Raw genomic sequence first — 15,577 nt, 5'->3', positions numbered from 1 at the left:
ACAAGGAAAGAAAAGAAAGAGACAGAAGGATGGAAAGTGAAAGGAACAGAAAGAAAAGAGAGAGATAAAGAAATAGAAATAAACCGAGAAAGAAAAAGCAGAGAGAAGAGAGAAAAAGGACAGAGAGCGAGACAGAAAAAAAAAACTGAAGAGAAACAAAGAAGGCCGTTCCGCGCCGCACTTCCTTCAGCCTTGCAACCACGCGTGCGAAGCTGTCCATTAGCTCCAGTGTCTCTTTAGTATTGCGCCTCTAGTGCAAACTACGCTAATTTTTTTTCGCAGTCCGCGAGGTCGGATAATTATGAAATATAGCTGCATTAGCTTTTTAAATTAGTAATTCTAGCTAAAAATGTTAAAAGCAAAAGTTGTAGCACTTGTCCAGAAACGTCGCAATAGTTCAGCGATGCAAGGATAACTGCCAGTCCGACAAGCTGCGTAATTAACAAAGATTGCTCATAAAGTGGTAAATATAGCGTGAAATATTGAGTAGAAAAGCCGCAACATCAGAAAGGTAGATTAATATATTTAAGGTAGCTGTCCTGATTACTTTTTTTTCAGCTTTTCTTTAGAGTGGGCGAAATTGAGTATACTTGGCGGAAGTGAGCTGAAGCACCATGTATCACCTGCAATCTCGCTTGCTTGTGCCAATGGTAGGTGTGTTTAGAAGAAATGTGAACATTTCTGAGTACTACCACGGCCGCTACATAAAAAAAACAGGTGCGGCCTGCTGCATCGTGTTGCCGTCAATGGGCAAGCGCGTCCCGGTCCAATTTACAGTTGCGGCCGCAGTTTTTGGTGAGGACGCCACTAGCACGGTACGCAAGGCAGAGGCCAGTTCGTGCTACCATTATGTTGCGGCCGTGGTGCTACAATGTGGTCGGCTCGGGATTTATGCGTTGTTCGTGTTCTTTTGTGTGATCGTGTGTGAGTAGCTTTCTTCATGTTTCCTGAGCCTGAGTACGCGTATTAGGGGCGAAGCTCCTTAAAGCGGCACCCGTTCGTACCGTCGTAGTGCGTAACCAGTCTTAACGCTAGTACCAGATCTTGACCTCCAAGGTGGTGCCGGTGGGATATTTCTCCTGTGCGTTGTTGAACAATAAAAAATTCGCAAGCGTGCGCATTAACTAAAAGCCGAATTCTTCTGTCTCTCATTCCCCATTAGCAGCCATTGGCATGTTCCAGTAGGAAACGTTAGTAGAAGTAGAAGTTTAAGTGTTAGCTAAAAGCCGACTTCTTCTGTCTCTCATTCCCATTAGCAGCCATTGCTTACCTCCAAGGTAGTGCCTGGTGAGATTTCTCCTGTGTGTGATTAAACAATAAAAACTTTGTTCAAAACGCCGTTGATTGATGAAATAAACCAACGAAAGACGCCAGATGTTTTCAAAAAGCAAAACGAAAACACGCCAGACGTTTCTAAAGCAAAACGAAAAGACGCCAGCTGCTTAACGAAAGACGCCAGATGTTTTCTAAAGCAATGGTTTTCTAAACAATGAAAATTCACAGCGTACATGTAAAATTAAAGTGAGCTGCAAGTCGTCATAACTCTCATCGAACCTTTAGTATAAACGCGCCCGATCTCACGTCGGTGATGATGTACTGGGCAGAATTCACGGAAGATTCACAGTTTACCGATGAACCTCCGCAGCATCGCCCACTCATCATCATTCACTCCGTGGATATGCTGTGATTTTTGTTGTGCGCGTCTTTGGCGGACGGTTTCTTTCTAGCGGTGGGATGCCGCGAAACTGTTGTGTGCCGCTGTGCAATTCAAACGCCAGAAGAGACGCTACTCTGAAGTACCACGAATTCCCAGCGATCTGCAGCGTTGGGAAGCGTGGCTGAAGAATATTTCTCGCCAAGGACCGTCAGGGAAAGCAAATTGTGGGAGCCAAACGACAGGCCACTGGTACCTACAATAAAATTGCAATAAAGGTATTAAGGTGTTTGTCGAATCATTTCACCCTTCTGTCGCCTGCCCATTCAGTTATAAACTTTCCACACGCTCACATACATTAATGTGTGGTTTCCAATTCATTACACAATAACGTACATCCAGGCATTCAGCCAAAACTTTTTTTCTTGGGGGAAGGAGGGTGCACGAGGAGGATTACCAAGGTGAGTTTCATGCCAAGTGCAAAAGCGAGTGGAGCTGCTGGGAGAGACATGCCGCCAGAAACACGGGCAAGAGCTAAAATGAGTAGGGCGTAAAAAAAAACAAGAAAAAAAGGGAGACAAAAGGAAGATGCGTATACACAGAGCAAGCACTTGTCAGTTGTGCGTATCCTATTTTGCTGCCGTTTCTTTACGTGCTGCCGATTTCATGTCATGCAATTTTACTAACTTGCCGCGCTTGTTCATTGCCGAGAATAGAGAGAAAGAGGATGAGTCAAATTTCGGGAGAAAAGGCGGCCACCCTCCTGAGTGCCTGCATCACTCACTGCTTCGTCTTGAAGAAACACGTAAATAGACTCAACATAATTCGTAATAACGAGAACTTTTTTTCATTTCAGGTGAGTAAAGCGGGCAACCTTCATGAAGAGTATCGAGACTCACTCCACAAAGTATTGGTAGTTGTATGGAAAACTGTTCACATATGTGGGGTACTCGGCATTTGTAATAACGACTTCAATATTCAACCTGTAATGTGCAACTATAAAACGCGTAATCTACGGCCCAGTTGGAGTAAGTGTTGTGCGTACAAACGCGACTGTCGAAGCGCTTCTCGGTGAACGGCTGTACCGGTGTGGTGGCGCCAGAGCGGACGCAAGGAGAACTAGGCCCCGGACGCCGTTTCGGCGCGACGCAGCAGGCCGCACCTGTTTTTTTTTTATGTAGTGGTCGTGGTACTACGCTATTTATCCGGCCTATGATTCAGGCCCACGGTACGAGTGGCGCAATGTAAAATCGTCCCTTCAATGGAGCCAAATCTACGTACTCTCTGCTAACATAAGATATCTGTATAGCCATGGTTGCTTCTCTGGCTGTGCTACGAATTGTCTTCTCAGTAGAAAATTAAGATTGTCCGTTAACATTGTGCAAGGCAAATATAATTAAGATACCGTATAGTCACTGAACATATTTTAGGTGAAAATGGCAAGGAATTGAGAACGAAATATTCGTGCAGATAACGTCTCGAGGGTTATTCTGTTCGAAAGAAGGCGCCCATCCAGGCCGCGGCGGCTGCATTTTCGATGGAGGCGAAAATGTCTGAGGCCCGTGTACTTAGATTTAGGTGCACGTTAAATACCCCAGGTGGTCAAAATTTCTGGAGCCCTCCATGGCGGCGTTTCTCATAATCATATCATGGTTTTGGGACGTTAAACCCCAGATATTATTATTATTATTTAAAAGATGCGGCCAATAAAAAAAAGAGACTCCTCAGCGTGAGATGACTTAAAGCAATAGCTTATTAGATGTCAAGCATCTTATAGCGGAGCTCAATCCGGTGGTTGTGTGCGGCGTGACCACCCTTACTGCGCATGCGCACGCCCTCTCCACACACTTCCACTCCATCTCCACTTCCCCTCTCCCCCTCTCTCCCCCTTTCCCTCTCTCCTCCCCCTCTCCCCTTTGCCTCTCTCCCCTTTCCTCCCCACTCCCCCTCTGAAACGTGGGCGCTACATGCTGAAACACTGCTTCGAATTGCCTCATGGTCCCCTTTAGCGGGAGATGGTGTGATTTTTTCACCGTTTTTTATTGCTGCCTGGACAGTGGGCAAGCATCAAGCTCGAGTTCGGATTGAAGCGGGTGGTCGCGTCTGCATGGGCGCTACCACGGTGTTAGAACGGCGCTACGATGTTGCTTCGCCACCACAATTAGCGGTGGTAACTGAACCAATATTTATACACATATGACGTACATGCGAATCGTGGTTAGCGTATCACGTATCGCTGTGACGTAGCACGAGCGAAACTAACGTAGTGATTGTAACCTTCTCAATTCTAGTGCAATTACGTACAAACAGAAATATGTTTTCCTGCACAAGCATATGGTTTGTTTGCACTTCGTAGCTTGCATCCTGCTGCCACCAGCTTGTGAGATAAAGTATAACATTCAGGCCCAAGCATCGGCTGGAGAGCACCGGACTTGCACTGAAGCAAGCTGTTCTTGTATTTACACTACATAACTAGCAAACTGGATTGCTTGTGAAATTTGTGGGTGTATTTAGCAGAAATAGGTACATTTTGGAGAACTATACTCTTTGTCACACGTAGCAGTCAACGCTGTGAAGGCTAGCGAGACTTCTTGCAGATGTGTTCCTACCAGGAAATAGTCTATTCTCCTTTCTCACCCACAATGTCTTTTTTTTTTCAGTTTTATGTGGAGCAAAACATCATTCCTTGAGGCTTACAGATAAACAACTGTTATGTCTCTCACCATTTCCTTGTCTTCGTTTCCTTGTTTTTCATTTGTAGCGACGCTTGACGCGCATGCCCTTGCTCTGCTCGTAAGAGCATTTACAACGGTGAAACGCGGCTATGAAAAGCGCGGAGTTATACATTTTGCTGACAGAACAGCTTACGTAGCTTTCACAGCGTTCACTGCTGTGTATGGAATGGATCACATGCTCTCTTCATCCACGTTTATAGGATTGCTCAGAAAAAAATGGTGGACGAGTTAGAGTACTCTGTACTCTAATATGGGACAACGACGGCGAGGTTCCAACGGGCACTGTGCATGGAGCCAAACGTATGCACGCTCTGCCAACCTAAGCTATCTGTACAGCCACGGTTATTTCTCTGAGTGCGATGCGCAATTTCTCGTCTGCAGTTAATTAGGATTGCCGGCTGACGCCGCGCCAGTCAATTACAATGCAGACACGTTACAATTGCTCGACACCTTTTAGGCGCAGATAACGATCTTAAGCATGAAATAGTGGCACGCATGACGTATAAAGGCGTCTTCTTTTCAGAGATGAGTCCAACCTAGGCTAAAAACACTACTTTTTTTTTCATTCTCTTACACATTCAAGTTCACGCATTATAAGGCTACAGCGAACTATGTGGCCGTAGGTTGAAACGAACGTGGAAGGTGACAGCGTCGCCGTGAGTGACGCATGGTCTGAGGAGTTCAATCACTGAATCAACTGCTTTCCCCTGACATCATCGCACTGACCTATGGGTGATATCAAACGTCTCTTAGCGCAAGTATGAGCACGCTGTACTAGCGCAAACCCATCCGAGCGTCGCGTTTTTGAGTGCGCTGGTTTCTACGAGGTATCTGTATAGGCTTGGCTCTGGCTACTCGAAATACACTCTTAATCACGTCCCGCTTAAAGTGCTAGCTTTAACCAGGAAACCAGACATTTTTCTTCTGGTTTCCTGGATACAGACAGCATTTAACCAGGATCTGATTAAGAGTGTATTAGAAGTGTTGATGGTGCTTTTGACGTTCAGTGCAAGGGATGCGTTAGTTTGTTCGAGCATATCTATATTTAAATCACCGTTACACACAAGTTACATATTCTTCATGCTTACACGTCTTGGAATGACTAAAAAAAAATCTAGGAAAGTGACGTCATGCCCGCTCAGTGGGCGATATGCCACCGAAGTTATTCTGTTTTTATTCTTTCCCGTGATTATTTCGTACTCTTCTGTTACTTTCGAATATTGTTCTACTAATTCGCATTTTGCATCTTTTGCAACAGAAAGCGCGACACCGCCACCTTTTCTACTTGGGCGATTAATAACAAAGCGATGACAACCTTTCAAAGACAACAAAGCACAGTTATTGTAGTACCATGTTTCCGATATCATGATTAGAGGCCGGATTTTTAGGCATTTTAATGCCTAAAAATCCGGCCTCTAATCATGCTCGTTTTAGGCGCCAAAAATAGACATGCAAAACAACGTTTTAGGCCTCAAATGTCGTAAATATAGGCACAGTAAAATTTCACATAAATGGAAATAATTTCAAAATAAGACGTGCGCGACCTGTGTCTACGATAGGAAAATTAAAATGTTATTGCTTAAAGGGGTGGTGCCATCAAATTTCGAGGCTATAACAAGCCTGCTGTGGGTTTTCTCTGTATGCAAGGACATCCCACACGAAGGGTCGGACACAGTAAGCGTTTAGAATATATTTTAATTAACTTCCAAAGTGTACCTAAATGCCCATTCTCCCGATCGAAACCCATCGCTAGCGCGCCAACTCTGACGTAGATCTATAGGAGGGGCAACGAAAGTTGTAGTGACGTCACAACAGATCTGCTGTAGTGACGTGAGTGACCTCCGGACCTCCGCCACCTCCGCAACGTACGTACCGGCTGTAGTGAACTAGAATATATTCTACTTCACTATAGTACCGGCAAAGCATCGGTTCCTACATCACTCGCCGAGTTTCGATCGCTTCCTGGCTAAGTGCGTCACAGCCTTGTGTGGTCACGTGACCAAGCCTCCTACACTTCTACGTCACTGCCCAACTTCGGCGCCCAGAAACCGAAAGTTGTCCACATCAAAAGGCGATAATAAATTATTTAGCGAGAATACATGAATATTTGTTAGTGCATCATGCTTCCTGGAGCTATAGGAAACGCTTACAGCAAAGAACACGCAAGCCACAATTTTGGTGGCACCACCCCTTTAAGATGGCACAAAGGCGCTAACAGTTTAACATAGCCGTACAATTATGCTTTGTATTGCATGGTTCGCAGAACACTGTCTCTCCCGTGTTCTTCACGGTGAGTCAAGTGTCCACTGTCGAATAAACACACCCTATTCGCTAGTCATGTGTCTTTTAGCCAGATCACTAAAAGACCTGAAGAGAGGGATTCCCCCTATTGGCCGAGTCGAATCGCGTAGTGCCAATTTCTCCCTTGGCAGATAACCACTGGCGTAACCAGGCGGAAGGAGGGGGGGTGGGGGGAGGTTCGGAGGTTTCAACCTTCCTCCCCCTTCTCGAAACTTTTCGGTTTTGCATGTGTATATACACACGCACACATACAAACGGACGCATGAACATACATAAAGTATGGTTGAACCCCCTTCAAAAAACATAAAAAGTAAATTAGAACAGAGCAAAAGTCGCGTGCATATCATAATTTTCTTTCTTTTTTGCTCTTTAAACTCCTTTCCGCTGACGCCTGTCCGTGGTTTCGCATTCGCCAACTGCTCGCGCCATGTCAGCGTGGCGGCGAATGCTCGCCGTCATGTCCCGCATCACTATTGCTAGCGGTTGTTTCCCGGAGTTGGTTGAACTAGAGGGCTAGGTTGAACTTTATAGAGTTCTGAACAGTGAATATTACGCGATAACATGAATGGCGATCTCAAACTGCACATGGGAGCAAAACTCGAGGTTAAATAGTGTTCATAGAAGCGCCAATTTTGAAAATAGGCATTTATAGGCATTTGTAAGCACTTAGGCACAAACGCCAAAAATAGGCATTTATAGGCACTATAAAAACACTATAAAAGCCCTTCTTAACCTCTAATTCATGTTCATATATTAGAATGGCGCGATAGGAGCGCAAGGAACAAAATAGGCATTTGCCTAAAATCCGGCCTCTAATCACGGTCACATTAAACCTGAATGTTAATTGCGATAGAAAGTGAATAAAAATTGGGGGACCCTTAAGCTTCGCGTTTTGGACGCGATAGCGAAATCCGGCCTCTAGTGCGCACTTCAACCACTAAGTGCACACTCAGTAATGTGTGTTGTTACACACACACGCCCGCGCACACAGACACACACACGCGCGCGCGCGCGACGTAGTCACGCAGGAAAGCGGAGGTCAAACGCGAACAACGCCATGAAGATGCCTTGCTGAGAGCCAGAGAAGCTGAAATGAAGCGTCGTCGCCGTGATGTGGATCCCCAACTACGAGCGCGGGAAGCCGATAACGACGCCAAAATGTCGCAGAACTTCGAGCTCGAAAAGCGAAGGCGAAGCGTCCGCGTCACCAAGACAACCTTGACATGGGAGCGAATACTCGACATGAATGTCTCGCCGGCACTCATCGACTAGCAAGGGCTCTGCTGTAGTCGCATGGCCTCCGAGATGGCGGGAGCGCGGCGCGTTTGCCATCTCGGAGGCCACAATGTTTGCTGTTTGATATGTTTTCCGCTAGATGGACATAGTTGCCCATTTTGGAGTTGTTTGCAATTGTGCGTGTGTGTGTGTGTGTGTGTGTGTATGTGTGTGTGTGTCGAAGCATGTCGCGCAAAAAACGTAGTTTCATGGCCTCGCCATTGCGCCTATAAATCGCCTAATGGTTTCATTTTCGCCGTGACACGTGCCGAACAAAACAAAGAAGAATCCTTCAAGGTTGTGCTTAGTTTGCAAGGCACACGGCAAGAAGTCCGACAGCGGATGTGAGTGCGAAAGATGTGACGTTGGTCTTCACATGTACTTCAAAGTTTTTCACACACGAACATGGCACTGAAACAGTTGGTGCAGTTAAGCGTCGCCTTACACGATTGTGCGCTTCTGCCATGCAACAATAAATGCGTTAAGGAGACTCCTTCCACTACATGGCATTTATGTAGTGTTTTTTCCGAATCAGTTGCAAATAACATCGTGACTTTGTCAATAAAGAAAAAGAAACAACAACGTGGCTTTGTGGTAGGACACCTGCTTGCCACGCGAACGGCCTGGGTTCAATCGTCAAAGGAACCGAAGATTTTTATTGCTTATTTTATTTCCTTTTGTTTCTCAATTTTTCGCTCACGGACGATTTCTCGCTCATGCCAACGACGCCGTCACCGACACCTACACCGGAATTTCTGCAACACGAGCTCTTTAACGCTATCGCGTTAATATCGTCATTTTTGTCGCATGCAGAGCGCGCGTTAAAATGCAAAATGGACGTGCCTGATGTACCGAGTCTTGAAATTTGATGCCGGAGAGCAAGCTCCTGGTATGCCATTTTTGATGAAGGCTAAGAACAAAAGTTGCGTAGCACGTTCCTTCGTGGCGCTTCGACCTTCTACGTCTACCCTGATGTTATCGTTTCAAGATCACCCTCTTCTCTTATCTGTAGAACGGACGTGTCATCGGATTCTCTTGAAAAGGTCTTGCCGTTAAATGACCACACCCATTTCCAGTCATGCACGTGTTTGCTCTTTACAGCCATTGCGAGAAGCTTCTTCAGAGCAGGATAAAGGTGTCCATTCCCATATACTAAACAGCCCTCCCATCTAAGGTCAGTGTTTGTAAGACGCATCTTGTTGGTCTTCCGGAGAACGCTATCTCGCTTCGCGCGACACATGAATTGGACTCTTATGTTCGTCTGTTCATTGCTACGTGTAGGTACCCGATTGAACGTTTCAACGTCGTGTAGAGTGACCTGCTCATTGATTGCAGAGCCAAGCATGGAAAGTACATCGGTCAAGCGCTCATTCACAGCCTTTGCTTCATCTTGAATCTCAAGGTTGGCTCTACGAGAATATTGCTCAACCTGCGTGAGTCGATTTTCCAGAGTTTGAGCTGTGATCTATAAACGGGAACACATAGTGCGTAGAGCCTCGTCCTCGCTCTCAAGTACGGCATTCTTGGAAATACATTCCATCATTTCTCTTTTCAGTTCATCAACTGTATCAAACGGAAATACCAGGCCCTTCGCCATGTTAGTTTGCTCATTATTGAGCTCGCAGTTTTCAGTTAGCAGATCCCTTTCTAAGCCTTCGCGAAACGATTTCAATTCATGCCTCATTTCGTCTTTCATTTTAACAAACTCAAACTTTAGTTCCTCCTTCATCTTGGCCAGTTCTTTGAACATCAGGCGAAAAATAAGAAAAGCAACTAGTTATTAAAAAAAAGGAAGAAGGGTGGAAAGCAACTGCACTATACCTGACAGCAGCGACGAAATTAAAGCGCGAATATAACAATCGCAGCAGCTTGGTACTAACCTGCAGTATAAGCAGAACGATGCTTAGCGTCGTGAACAACACTTTCGTCGCTACTGCCAAATGAAGTCTTCGGGAGTCGAGTGGCTTCTTTTATACGGAGAGATGAATGACCTAGGCTGTGTAGCAGTGTGCAGGCGCAGTTGACATCCGCTTCTCCTGAGGGCAGGATTTTCTTCTGCAACGTCCTCTGACGCACGTGCGTGAAGCTAGGCGCTTTCAGGCTCGCTGCTTGAGCCTGCTATTTAAAAACCAACACATACGCTGCGCGCGCTGAATTGGCCCAGTATTCCACTGAGCCGTATGCATTACGTCATTATGTGTTTTTTGTATTCCGTCAAGCCAAGTAATTAACAAAGGCTAAGCTTATAAATATCTTTTTAATTACTAACTCTAGCGAGAAATCTTTAACGAAAGAGTCGTAGCACTTGTTCTGAACCGTCGGAATATTTCATCTATGCCAAGATAACTGCCAATCCGATAACCTCGGCAATGAACAAAGGTTGCCTAATGAACCTTAAAAATATTTCCTCTAACGTAAAATATCGAGTGGAAAAGTTGTAAGGTTTGGTCAGATAGGTGGATTGTTTATACTATGCTAACGTGGATGTCCGGTTTAGTTTCTTTCTGGCTCTCCTTTAGTGTGCGCGAAATTAAAAATATACTTGGCGTACGCGAGCTCAAACACCTTGTATACCACGAAAATTCACTGGCATGTGCCATTAGTGGGCGTGTTTACAAGAAATATACGAAAATTTTGCTGTTTGAATCCGGCCTATCCACGCGCTGCACGCTATATATTTCCACTGGAGCCAGATCAATGTAGGCGCTGCTAGTCTAAGCTATCTGTATAGCCACGATTGTTTCTCTGGCCGTGCTGCAAGTTTACTTATCTGCAGCTCATTAGGATTACCGGCTAACGCCATGCCAAGGGAGTACAATTAAGGCGGGTTACAATTGCTTCATATCTTTTATGTGGACAAAGCGAAACAAATTATGGCAGCTTCGAATAGGGGGGCAAGCCCGAAGGAAGAGCGCTGCTGCGTGGGCTTCCTAGTTTTTCTCTCTGCTTCGTTCTCATACTCCCTTTGTTCCTTTTTATTAGATGCGAAGTATCTTATGGCGGAGTTCAATCCGGTGGTGGTGGTAAGCCACCATAGTGGTGGTGTGCGGCGTGACCACCCTTACTGCGCATGCGCATACCCTCTCCACACACCTCCTCTCCACACACCCCTCACCATTCCTCCTCTCCACTCACCCTCACCCCTCTCTCTCCCATTTCTCCCTCTCCCCTTCCCCTTTCCCATACCCCTATCCATTTCCCTTCTCCCCTCCCCCTTTCCACACTTCCTCTGAAACGCGGGCTAGACATGCCGAAATTATCTCCTGCGCAACGCCGCGATGAGCATCTGCGCATGCGCGTCCGCTCCCCCTCTCTCTCCTCTCCTACGCTGCCGCCCTCTCACGTGCCTGTCGACCGCGTTCCCCGCTCGCCCTGTGAGAATTGACGGCCAGGCTAGAGAGAAGACAAGACGCGCGCAGCGTTTCTCTTCGCGTTCCACGACGCGAGGTCGGTAGCATGCCCAACGAACGCCAACGGAACGCGATCGTGCAAGTGCTCCGACTTCGCATCGCCTCATGGTCCCCTTTAGCGGGAAATGGTGTAATTTTTTTCTCTCTTTCTCTTTCACTTTTGCTACATGTTTTTTCGATCCCCTTTTCGTGTCTTTCTGTATCTTTCTATGTCTTTCTCTGTCTCTCTCTTTCTGTGCTTCTTTCACAGTCTTTTTATCTCTTTCTCTCTGTTTCTATCTTTTAACACGAAAGTGTTTTATGCCGGGGTCCACCAAGATTTCAGTGACGTATTTCCGTCACGGAAATGACGTCGAAAAAAATTACACGATAAGATGTCAAAGAAAAAAAGTTCCAGCAACGGCCATCGAACCCACGACCGCTCGGTCCGCATCAACAGATGCCGGGCACGCTGTCCACTGCGCCACGGCCACAGACTCTATAAGCTTTACAAACGCGCCTTTTATATCTACCACTCTCCCGGTCGGCGAGGTGGTGGTGCCCTCTGGGAGCAGTAAAGTAAAGCAATTCTTCATTACTGTGGCCTCCGCGATTAGCACCTGCAACGCGTTACACGTCCGTCCCATTCGGCGCGTTTTTAATGGAAGTTCACTTTTGTCACGGCCTTACCACACCGCGAGGTGGCGATTTTAGCGCAAGCGTCGTAAAAGCGTCGGCCTCACTCATAGCATCATGCCAATCCAAACCAAAAAATCACAGCATATCCACGGAGTGAATGATGATGAGTGGGCGAAGCTGCGGAGGTTCATCGGTAAACCGTGAATCTTCCGTGAATTCTGCCCAGTACATCATCACCGACGTGAGATCGGGCGCGTTTATACTAAAGGTTCGATGAGTTATGACGACTTGCAGCTCACTTTAATTTTACATGTACGCTGTGAATTTTCATTGTTTAGAAAACCATTGCTTTAGAAAACATCTGGCGTCTTTCGTTAAGCAGCTGGCGCCTTTTCGTTTTGCTTTAGAAACATCTGGCGTTCTTTCGTTTTGCTTTTACAGAACATCTGGCGTCTTTCGTTGGTTTATTTCATCAATCAACGGCGTTTTGAGCAAAATTTTTATTGTTTATTCACGCACAGGAGAAATCTCACCAGGCACTACCTTGGAGGTAAAGAATGGCTGCTCATGGGAATGAGAGACAGAAGAAGTCGGCTTTTAGCTAACGCTGCGAATTTTTTATTGTTCAACAACGCACAGGAAAAATCTCCTACCGGCACCACCTTGGAGGTCAAAGCGTAAGACTGGTTACTCACTACGACTACGACTACGAGGGACGAACGGGTGCCGCCTTAAGAAGCTTCGCCCCTAAAATAGCTCTGCGACGCGCGCCTGCCTCACCTGGCTGTAACATCGCGTTCCCCACTCACGCGCTGTCCCCGACAAAAATCGCGGCCGGGCTACTGGGGCAGCACGACGCGCTTTGCGTTTCCCTCTAGTCCGGCCGTGGTGTTCAATCACATTTTAACACGCCGCGGGATGGCGACCAAGTTCTGCGTCCAATATGCGACTCTCTTATGGCTATCACTCCTCGTTCTCTGATTACGCTTTCACCGTTAACTACTACAGCTACCACAAGAGTTTGTTTAATCATTTACCACGGACGTTAGTCGTCGAGATGAAGACATACCACCAATCATCAAAGTGGGTGCATCAACGTTAAACGGTACTGTAGCTGCCAGGCATCAATTTACATTGTACAAACTCTCTTATATCAATGTACAATAAACATTTAGTTACTTCTGTAAGGGCCCCATTTACTTTCGTGTTATTCCGATTCCTATGACGGAGGGATCGACCATCTTTTATGTATTTGTTTCGTTTATTTCTCTCACAGTTTATATCTACCCATGAACGACTAGAACAGACATTGGTAGTTTAAATGCGAGAGACTTAAGAAAAACCGAGACTATCAGCGTTGACCCGACGAATGCAAAGAGTAAAAGATCGAGGATTCCAGCTGGAATCTAACCGAAGCATTTTGCGGCAGTCGGGTATTCTACAACAGAGCCACGTCAGTTTTTTGAAACTGCTCCGCAAAAAGACCCTATGCAGGCGCAATGTCGGTGCAACGTCAACTGCGGTTGCAGTGCTGGCTATCTAATTTTATAAGAAGGCGATATGCAATACATCTGTACTTCTATGATACAGGCGTCATGTCGGGTTAACGTCACTTGTGTATCAAGTATTCGCTCGGCTACTACAGCGGTCTAATAAACATTAGACATGTATTCCTATGATTCAGCAAGCTATATTCGAGTGTTGCTCGACCCCCGAGGAATACGCTATCGCATGATAACCTCATCATCTCACCGTAGCGTGTACTTCGTTTCGATAAAACTGACGTCTCTGCTCTAACGTGAGTGCTGACTTTGTGTCCAACCATAAGTTGCTCTTTATACGGCAATGTAGTTAATGTGCCTGGTAAGCCCACGATGTGTACACAACTACTCCACTTACGAAATAAAAAACATCAGTCCAACTCGTAATACTTAGCTAAGGTCGAGAAATGCAGCATGGACAGCTACTCGCTGTCTGCTTCGCATGAAAACGATTCCCTTACAAGCGGCTAAACTTTCGCCTTAAAAGCGGTAAAAGCTAAAAAGGCACAGCCCTGACTGATCTTCCACTATACGAAAACCACTAATAATGATGGATGAAGCTAAAAGTAAAAGCGGATAAAGGTAAAAAAGGTAAAGGCGGTGAGGAACAGCTCGGCAGCTACAAATTACATGCTGCATTACCTTCGCCCGGAGGAGGATATACTTCACCGCGAAGCTCTCGTTGTTGAGAAGTGGAGAAACGAAAAAGCATGGAGGAAGGAAACAATTGCGAGGGGACATTGCGGAATGCGAAAGAAACAAAGAAAGAAAGTAGGCAAACAGAGAAAGAAAGAGTTGGACAGAGAATATCATGGCGAGGAACAATGCTCAAGAGGCGGTGGGATTCGAACCCGCGCTCCCATGATCCGAAGGCGAGCGCCTTAACCGCTCGTCTAGCCAGGCACGCTGACAGAACATAGCATAGCCTTGTATAGTATCGTATAGCGAGGGGGTAGGAAAGAGAGGTGAGGAGGAGGGAAAGGAGGAGGGAAGAGAGTAAAGCATGCCATAGAAAGAATGAGAAAGAGATAAATGGAAATAATAAATGCAGAAAGAAAGGAAAGGGAAATATAGAGATTCAAAGAAAGAGAAAGAAATAGAGAGAGAGAGAATGATAGAAAAAAAAGAGGAGACGAGCGAGAAATAGAGAGACTGAGACAAAGGAAGGAAAGAAAGAGAAAGAAGGATAGAAACTTAAAGAAATAGCAAGAAAACCAGAAAGAGAATAAAGAAAGAAATAGAGATAAACAGAGACAAAAAAAAACAGAGAAGAGAGAAAAAGAAAGAGAGCGCGAAAGAAAAATACTAAAGATGAACACAGAAGGCCGCTGAGCTCCGCACTTCCTTCACGCTTGGCACCACTAGTGGGAAGCTGTCCATCAGCACCAGTGTCTCTTTGGTATTGCGCCTCTAGAGCAAACTACGCGAACGCTTTTTTCTCAGCCGCGTCGGATAATTATCAAATATTGTTTCATTAGCTTTTAAATTAGTAACTCTAGCGAAAGATCTTCAAGGCAAAAGTTATAGCACTTGTCCTGGAACGTCGCAATGGTTCAGCCATGCTAAGATAACAGCCAGTCGGATAGGCTGAGTAATTAACAAAGATTACTTAATGAACATATAATGTGGTAATTCTAATGTGAATTATTGATTACAAAAGCTGCAACATTTCTTCAGAAACGTGGAATAATATGTTTCAAGGTAGCTGTCCTATTTATTTTTCTTGAGGTTTTTTTTAGATTGGACGAAACGGAAGAGTATACATGGCGGAAGTGATCTGAAACATCATGTATAAACCTGCAAGCTCGCTTCCTTGTGCCTTTGGTGGGTGTGTTTAGAAGAAATGTTAACATGTCTGAGTACTACGCTGTTTGTATCCGACCTATAAGCCCACGCTCTGAGCGGCGCAATAGTGCAACACACTGTCAATGGAGCCAAATGCATGTACGCTCTGCTAACATAAGCTACCTGTATAGACATGGTTGTTTCTCTGGCTGTGCTGCCAATTTTTTTTTGGCTTAGCTAATTAACATTGTCGATTAC

This window comes from Rhipicephalus sanguineus, chromosome 10 (genome assembly GCF_013339695.2).
Source record: "Rhipicephalus sanguineus isolate Rsan-2018 chromosome 10, BIME_Rsan_1.4, whole genome shotgun sequence".
NCBI lineage: Eukaryota > Metazoa > Arthropoda > Arachnida > Ixodida > Ixodidae > Rhipicephalus > Rhipicephalus sanguineus.
Note: the sequence above shows the minus strand (reverse complement) of the source record.